This window comes from Meriones unguiculatus, chromosome 3 (genome assembly GCF_030254825.1).
Source record: "Meriones unguiculatus strain TT.TT164.6M chromosome 3, Bangor_MerUng_6.1, whole genome shotgun sequence".
In the NCBI taxonomy this organism is placed as follows: domain Eukaryota; kingdom Metazoa; phylum Chordata; class Mammalia; order Rodentia; family Muridae; genus Meriones; species Meriones unguiculatus.
The window spans coordinates 4,039,845-4,049,000 of record NC_083351.1 but is presented as its reverse complement, the minus strand read 5'-3'; the positions used below and the strand labels follow the sequence as shown (position 1 = coordinate 4,049,000).

General features: G+C 46.9%; 1 protein-coding gene across 1 annotated transcript in view; it reads left to right on the top strand.

Annotated features, from left to right (window-relative positions):
- Dnajc11 (DnaJ heat shock protein family (Hsp40) member C11) overlaps positions 1–9,156 on the top strand; it is a 48,087-nt gene that overhangs the window by 1,360 nt on the left and 37,571 nt on the right. The window lies entirely within an intron of this gene.

Here is a 9,156-nt window from a genome sequence, read left to right as displayed (position 1 = left end):
CAGCTGTATCAGCCAGTGCTTACTACAGAAACACCCCATGAAATGTTTCAGGGACTCTCGGGTCTCCTTAAACTGTAGTGGGCACCTGGGGATTCTTTCTGGGTTTATGCTGAACAGCCCTCAGACTTTGAGCAAATTGTTTCCTTGGCTCTTAGGCACTTAGCAGTTGAAAGAAACTGTAAATATTCCCCTGGGTTGTTTTGGAGTTTTTTTTGTTTGTTTGTCTTGTTTTTTTGTTTTTGTTTTTTTGAGATAGGATCTCACTGTGTAGCCCTGGCTTGCCTAGAACTCACTGTGTAGACCAGGGAAACTTTGAACTCGCAGAGATCTGGCTTCCTCCACCTTCCATGTGCTAGGAGTAAAGGCTAGAGTCACTATGCCCAGACATTTCCTGGTTCCTGAGGAAGCAAAGTGGTAAAAGGGGCCAACCTTTCTGGGATCACTTTGTTTTAAATCCCTCACACTATTAACTAGTCTGAGGTGTTCACAGTTGGCAACCATTTACCTGTTTGTCAGAGCTACTGAATGCATGCTGTTGCTGTAGGTATTCAGAAGGACATTTGAACCTGCTGGGATTTTAGGCCTTTTATTGCTTTTGCACTGGGATAGGAGCCAAAGAAATACTCCTTGTAAAGAAAGCTTTCCTTCTGCCAGTGAGTGCAGGCACTCCCTACATTCCTAACAAGATGGATCTTTCCAGACAAGCCTCTGTCGAGTGCTGTTTTTGTCAACACATTCAGTGTTGAGTGTCACCATGTCTGCGTGCTGACTGTGTGGCCCCGGCATCTACTGAAGGGAAGCTGAGGATGACAACATTGGTGTTCACTGGAGGTTTTTGTTTGCTTTGTTGTTTCAGATCTGAAGTTGAAACAATGTGCTTTAGCTGGAAAACAAAACAGAAGAATTTTAATTCTTGCACTCTCAAGTGCAAGCATGTGTGTGTTAGAAGCATGGCTGAGCAGCTGCTGTGTTTGCTTCCAGTTCTGACCCTAGTTAAGTGTGCTGTAGAAAGCCACACTTCCCACCAGCACTCAGCAGCACCCTCAAAGGGCTCAGCAGTCCACCAAGTTCAGTCTTTTCCCCAGACATCACAAATGAAAGCAGCTCTCCAGACCCAGAACATTTGGTTTACAGGTTATAAGCACTGAGCTGGGCTGTCACTCTGGGTAGAGAGGTTGTCTAACATGCAGGAAACCATGTCTGTATAAGGTCCTGCATCTACTGCATAAACAGCATGGTGGCACCTGGGAAGTAGCAGCAGGAGGGTTAGACATTCAGGGTCATCCTCAGCTACACAGGAAGTCTGAGGCCAGTGTGGGCTACATGAGACCTTGTCTCAAAAAGGTGAAAAATTAGGTGCATAAGAGAATTAAACAACTAAAGTCATAAGGAGATGTCAGAAATCTCCTAGGGATCTCGCTTCTGGGGTTTTAAACTGTACAACATCTCTCTGAATTGCTGTTCCAGGAGGTCACTCGCTTGCCAGAACCACCAAATCCTGCTGCAAACAAAACTCATGGCCCCTGGTGAGGCCCCTTTCTCTGCTGCCTTAGAGCTTTCATTGATAGAGTGGCACCCCGTCTTCTGGGTGATTTACCATTAGTTAATGAGCTCACCAAGAGCAGGTTGGCTTTGTGGTTTAGTGGTGTTGGGTGCATGGTCAGGACCAAAGTCAAACTCATTTGATTTCTGGGCTGGCTTTCCCCAGGGTCAGATGATTGTTCGTTTAGGTGTCATCCACCCAAAGAGCATCAGACCCGTCCGATACCTTTTTCTCAGAGGCGGGACCTGATTTGTTTGTTTTTTAAGTGGGTTTTTTCCAAACTATTTGGAGAAAGAATTCTTTGGCAAATTAGTGTTAAATTTATTGATTTTTAAGCTTTTTGTAGACCTTTTCTTTTAGGTTTGTTTGAGTTTTATGCATTAATGTATATATGTGGACCACATGCATTCCTACAGGTAGTTGGAGGCTACCAAGAGGTATTGGGAACTGAACCTTGGTCCTCTCCGAGAACAGCAGGCATGCTTAACCACTGAGTTATTTCTGTGACCCTGTTATATAGAATTCTTAACCGATGTAATTTATTTTGTAAAATATTTTATTTATTTTTGCTTGCATGCATGTCTATGTGAGGGTGTCAGATTCCCTCAAACTGGAGTTACAGACAGTTGTGAGCCGCCATGTGGGTGCTGGGAATTTAACCTAGGTTCTCTGAAAGAGCTGCCAGTGCTCCTAACTGCTGTGCCATCCCTCCTAGTCCCCAACTGATGTAATTTAAACCTAGTTTATTCCCAAATAATATAGCCTTTATCACTGTTATGTTACACTTTAAAGAATTTCATTTTAGCCATGCAGTAAGCCATGCATACTGAAGCAGTAAGCTTACCATGAGTTCAAGATCAACTAGGTCTACATAACAAAACCCTGTCCAAAAAACTCACTAGTCGTAATCAATGGAGTTTTGATCAGCCAACCTCTTTTTCAAGGCTGTTGGGAGGGTTTTGGGTTCGGTGCTGCTTGTTTGTTTTTGTGATGTTTCTAATTGTGTCTGTGTGGTGCTTTGATGTTTGTGTGAAGGTCAGGGGACAGCTTGCAGGAGTTGGATCTCAACCTTTGAGGTAAGTAAGAAGTCTAGGGTTGATCCTTTTGATTTCCCCGTGTACGTTATGTTTAAAGTGTGACATTCGTGGTAGTGATTGTGAGTAAATGCTTGCATTGGGCATGTAGTGTCAGGCCTGGCTGTTCACAACCAGAATTATCCAGACAGCTGCATTCTTTCTGTCAGCCTGTAAGCCGGGAGGCTCAGGATCAGGAATTGCAGCCCCATTCTGCCTGCTGTGAGCCTGCCAGTGCTCAGCAGTGGAGACTCAGCACCATGAGGCTGAGGACCCCCGGATTGTGGCTGTCAGCATGCTGCCCTGTGTTCCTACTGTTTCTGGGGGGAGTTCTGCCCATTCTGTTTTTTAAATACATGGATTGGTTATTGTATATGCCCGTGTGCATCATGGAGCACATGGTGGCATCTGAGGGCAATATATGGGGTCAGTTCTGTCCTTTCATCATGTGGGAGCTCAGGTCATCAGGTTTAGCAGCAAGCTTCATTACCTATCAAGCTGTCTTACATACTGCTCTTGTTTTCTTTGTCACAGAAGTATAGCTAACAGGCTGGGCAGAAACGGGCCAGCCTGTCCTCCATGTACAGGCTACAGAGTGAGACCTGTCTTACTTAAGTAGCTAACACATAATGCGTTAAGCACTTACTGTGAGCTAGGGTAATGTGCAAGGTGCACTTGAGTAGAATGATGTAAAGTGCCCGACATAGATACCTATCTGCTTACTGGGAAGACATGCACACAGCATGCTGAAACATACTGTGGTCCCAGTATTTGAAAAGTAAAGACAAGGAGAGCAGGAGTTCAAGGTCCACATTGACTCTGTATTGAGTTTGAGGATACCCTGGCCACATGAGACCCTGCTTCAAAAGACCAAAACCATAAAAGTGTGAATATGGATAGCCTTTGTGTGCCTTGCACTGAGTTGCTCATCCATTGTCCTGCTGGAAATCAGTGTTGGGGACAACCCAATGGAAGAGTGCACAAGGACCTGGGCTCCGTTCCCACTGCCTCAGAAAGAGCGGTTATGCGGGAAAGCATGCTAAGCATTAGGTTATGTGTGCCCAAGGTTGTCTCTACTTTTTCCTGTTCAAGGTGCTGAGCTTCTTCCCTCTAAAAGGCTTTGCTGTCGTCAGGTGGGTGCTTCCTGTAGAGCTGACTTGGGCTGGGGCCTCTGCTGGAAGCTGAGCCTGAGCACAATGGTACCACAGGGTAAACTAGACATTGGTGAAACTAGACATCAGCGTCTGAGATACAAATGGAGAGGGACCCAAAGATGCTCTGAAGAGATAGGCAAGATGAGGGGAGGGGAGGAGCCTGGGGTAGCAGAGGTGACCAGGAGGTGGATTTGAGAGAGGCTGCTGGGGAGTGGAGAGCCATGGAGGATGCTTAGTCAGGTTCAGTGTCATCTCAGTATAATTAGCCAACAATACAAAGTTAAATTTACTTCGTTAATGAGCCATAAGCCAGTTAATACCTTCCTGCTGTGGACATTTCAGTAATAGCTTCTTGAAATTTTTATGCTCTGGTTTTGCATTACCCAGCCAAATACTTTCCTTTTCTCTCAGAGAGGTTTCAAATGAAAGCTTTTGTGTTTATTGTAAATTTGGTAATAAAACAATAGAGAAGAAAATATAGGGCTGTGAGCAGCCTGCTTTGCTTAGCTGTGAAGCTGGGCATTTGCTTTTATTATTAAGTGTCTGTTTTGATTTTACTTATTTATACCTTGTTCAAATAAGGATTTAAAACAATTAACAAATTGATCAGTTGTATATGTTTTAAAGAGGAGCAGGCACACATCTCTGAAAGGGAAAGGCAGCCACTGGGAATGTGGTTCTTCATGGCTGCTGTAAGGACACACCTTGACTGCACCCTGAGAGGATTAGCCGTCTTGAGGCTCCTGAGCTGTGGGGACTACTCTGCATGTCAGGAGTGCACCATGTGCCTCCTTGGTGTGGAGAAGCCAGAGAATTCTCCCAAAGGAAACTGCCAAGCTAAAAGAGATGGACCATTAGGAGTGTGCCTGAATGGGCAGGATGAAGCAGATGCTCAGAGGAGATCAAGCTCCTAAGGGAAGGTAGGAGCGGAAGTTCCTTCCACTGGAAATCTGGAGTATGTTTCAAAAGACCACACCCTGTTCATCGACTGTGATGTCTCTAGGACACTAGATAAATATGCAGACGTAACCAGGAAGAGTAATAAAACCCAACCCAACATGTATCATGGTGGAGAGAGGTTTCCATCCCCAGAATGAGCACACTCTGAAGGCAATTTCTGCCCTTGGTCCATTTGCTCTGAGCAGAAGTCTGTGCTAGAGGACAGACTGTCCCCATGAACTTTAAAGGTCATACGTGTCCTGCCTTTAATACAACAAAATTTTCCAATTCTGGGCATTGAACCCAGTGTGTATCTACCACTGAACTATCCCAACCCTGTTCCCATTTTAGCTTTTTGGTAGGGTCTTAGCAGGTTGCCCAGCACTTGAACTTCTGACCCTTCTGCCTCAGCTGAAGTAGCTGGGACTTTTGCTGGGCCCAGAGAATGTTCTTTTATATATATATATAAAATTTAGAATTTTGTCACTGCTGATTACCTGGTCAAGTTTTTGTCGCCATCTTGAGGGTGCTGTATCTCGGAGTTTTGTGCATTTTCTTTAGCTCTCTGTTAAGTATGATCAAAGTCCTATTTAGCCCTGGTTTCTCCTTCATAGTTTGGCTGTTTCTCACCCTAGCTCTTATGTTTCCTGATCCAAAAATCTAGAAATGACTGGCGAAAGTTGACTTTCAAAGTCATGTGACATGTATGTCCACTTGATCCTCGACCTTGGTGATGAAGCTCAGACACAGAAAAGGGTGTCTGATGCTGCAGCCCAGCACCTTGAACATTTGAGTTCCTCTGAGCATTTGGTGGTGACTTGAAGTGGACACCAGTTGTGGAGGAGTCCCAAAGGGTGTGCGTTCATGCGTGCATGCCAGCTTTCATGCTTTCATGAAGACAGTCTCTGGCCTCGACTGGAGATGAGGGGTTGGTGACTAGCCTGTTTCTTCATCCTTAAAGTCAGGCAGTTTTACTGTCTGCATGAGGGGTGTGGTGCCTGTCTGACACTTTCTATACAGAGGAGCGTACAGTTTTCTATACAAGCCAGTCTGCCTGCCTTCTATTTGGAGGGAATAAAAATAAAGAGTTGGATGTGGTGTTACGGGGGTGGGGTTGGAGGCTGGAGGCTTGGGAATCAAGGTCAGCCGGGCTGTTTGGAGAGCTGACTGATGTAGTGATGTACACCTGTGATTCCAGCACTTGGCCAGATTGCAAGAGTGGCTTTGAGCGTGAGGCCAGCCATGTCTGTACAGTAAGACTTTGTCAAAAACAGAAGAGACTGTGTGCTGTAACTCACTGCTCAAACATGGCCGAGTCCCTGGCAGGTCCCTCTTTGTATGTCCTTACATTTCTTGAACGGGATTTGATTGGAGCCAGGCCACCCACATTATTAATCTCTAGCTAGCTCTCTGGTTGGGAATCCAGAACCAACTGAGACAAATCATTTGGTGGTGTATTTATTTACTTTTTTGTGATACTAGCTATTTAACCTAAGGCCAGGCCTGAACTGTCTTCCAGTTGCTCCATGACCACACATGGCGCCCCTCCCAGGAGCATTGTGATGTGTGTGTTGAGCTGTGATTGCACACCTTCAGTCTCGGTCTGTCTGGAGGAGGTCAACTGAGCAGAGCTCCTCGGCTTCTAGCTAACCGGCTACCCCACAAGCTTAACTCTGAGTCCTCTTGCTGTTTCCTCAGGTCTCTCTGACTTTGGCTTTTGTCTGTCTCCACAAGCTCTTTCAGGTTAATATTAACAGACAGAACCCAGTCTAAGCACAGGCTCTGCCATTGAGCCATACCTGCCATCTGAGCACGTTGTTTTTGTACCCCTCTTCCCTTCCTTTCTTTTGAGAGTTCATCCCACCTATCCGGGCTGGCTTACAAACTAAGTGTTAGAGGAGGACTTTGAACCCCCGATCCTCTTGCCTCCATCTCTCAATGGCTGGGATTATAAGTGTGTGTCTGGTTTATAATTTCCTTTTATTTTCCGAGTAAGGCATTTGCTACCAAGCCTAGCTCCCTGCTCCATTTTTAAAGCCTTTTATAAACCAAATGCTTCATGTTTCTTTTCTGCTTTTTGGTGACATTTTACCTCTTCCACTGCAAGGAAGTCCTGAGTTGGGTGTCTGTCACCACTGTGTGCCCAGCACAGCAATAGGAAACCATGCACAAGACGTCCTAGCTCTTAGCTTGTCAGAGTACACACTGGTGTTCAGGTGACACTGATGTGATTGCCACAGTGTGTTTCTGCAGGACATCCCTGTTGTTGAACAGTGCAGGACTGTTCTTGACAAATGTTTGCTGAAGGAATGAGCAGAGGGACAGATGTCCGCTTCTCCCTGCCTCTTACCTGTGTGCTCAGCAGTCAATCAAGCTGCATATCGAAGCAGCTTGCTTCCTTGGGTCTTTTTTTCTGGTGGTATGCCTCAGCCTCTGCCAAGGACCTGATGCAGGTAGAGTCGCCTCGTGTCCCATTTAGATCTCTTTACTTGCCTTCTGAGCACCCTGACTCCTGCGCCACTAGTGCAGCACTTCTGTGCTGCTGCCAGGTTAAGTCCATGTGTGCGTGGGTCTTATCTGTCTGTCTGCCTACCTGCCCCTGGGTCCTCTGCAAGAGCAGCAGAAAGATCTTTTAACTGTTGAACCATCTCTGCGGCCCTTCTCATGGCTGTTAAGAATGAAACCATATCTCATCTGTTGTCTCCTGAGGGCAGGGACCATCCTGTGGGTCATTGGTGGTAGCCAGAGCCTAGCTGACATCGTTTGCCCTGCTAGCAGTAGTGTGAAGTACCTGCTTTCCTGTGTGGGGACGTTTTATTTTGAGGAACACCCTTGGAATTCCACCCTTGGGAACGTGTTTTGTTTTGCATGTGTATTTGTGTTCTTGTGAGTGTGTTGTTACCAGGGTTTAATGTTGGTTGTTGAACCGAGAGCTTGCTGGCTCAGGTGTTTAGGTAGCTCTCTTGCGGAGGGGGTCCTGTCTATCTCCTGAGTACTGGGTTTCAAGCAGGCTTCCACACCCACCTGCAGGTTACACAGTACCGAGGATCTGAACTCTGGTCTTCACACTTGTGCAGCAAGTGCTGTGTCTACTGCGCCATCCCGAGGGTCCCCTGTGCCCCTGTATTGAGGCTCTAATTGCTATTTCAGCCTTGTAGACGCTTGAGGAACTGGCTACCAGAAGGAATTTCTTCATCTTTGTTTTGGAAAGTCTGTGCTTTCACTTGCAAACATTGTCTTAAGTCAGATTCGGGAGGAAAAGAGCAGATTCATACACAGTGATGCACTGGCCCCAGAGCAGTGAGGCTGGGCATGTGTGCAGGCCTGCGGAGAGCACCTGGAAGAGGAGCCATCACTCTTCCTGCTGGACTTGGCCTTTTCCATCTGGCAGATATTGATTGTCTCCCTCTCGGGTTCTTTATTGCGGAGGGAAAGGTTGCCTGTTTGTCATCTTTTGCACCAGCACCAGTAATGATGTCTGTAAAAGAAAACAAGTTTCCCATGGGTGGGGGCTTTTTGCACACTGTTTCTTTTGTCAGCTGTGCTCAGCCACAGTGCAGTGCTGAGAGGCTCGTCCCATGCTATCCGTCCATCTTTCCCTACTTGACAGGCTCCTTCCCTCTGCCTGGTTTGGGTATTACTGGAGAAGTCCCTCCCCCCAAGAACCAGCCAGGATTGTAGAATCTCACTGAGGCAGAAGGAGGCAAGTCTCTGAGCCCTAGGTTATCCAGGGCTAGCTGCACAGTGGAAGGAAGGAAGGGAGGGAGGGAGGGAGGGAGGGAGGGAGGGAGGGAGGGAGGGAGGGAGGGAGGGAGGGAGGGAGAAGCTGTGTTGAGCAGGCAAATGGTCTCAGCATGTGGTGGGCCGTGTGTGAGGAGAGGTCTTACTCTTGAGGGTCAGGTTGTAGAGGAGTATGCTTTACAGAAGTGGGGACAAAGTGTGCCGTGTCCAGCTACAGGGTTCTTCCCAGCCCTGAGGAGCGCACATTTACACTCTATAGTCAGCATCTGCTGGTGACAGTTGAGACATGGCCCCTTTCTTCATGTAATGGCTCCTATCCAGCCTAGACAGGGTTGGCGTTCATTAGCCCCCAAATTGGCTTCTTCCCATTAGGTTCACTTTCCAAAATACAGGCCTGTACTAGCTGATGCAGGGTTTGGTGTTTTGTTGTTTCCATCTGAGTATCGTGGAACATAGAGGCAGTGGTATGTCTTCAGTTGTGGTAATTAGGGAGACTTTGCCTATTCAGTAGGGACACAGGCTTCAGAGAGAAAGCCTAGCAGCATTGTTCTCACTAAAGCAGTGTGGTTGACGTGCAACTGGCTGTGCTGAGCGTGCCTCTGTTCAGTCTTCACGGACTGAATCAAGAGCGTAAATATGGCCAGGCAATGGTGGTTCACTCCTTTGACCCCAGCACTTGGGAGGCAGAGGCAGATGGATCTCTGAT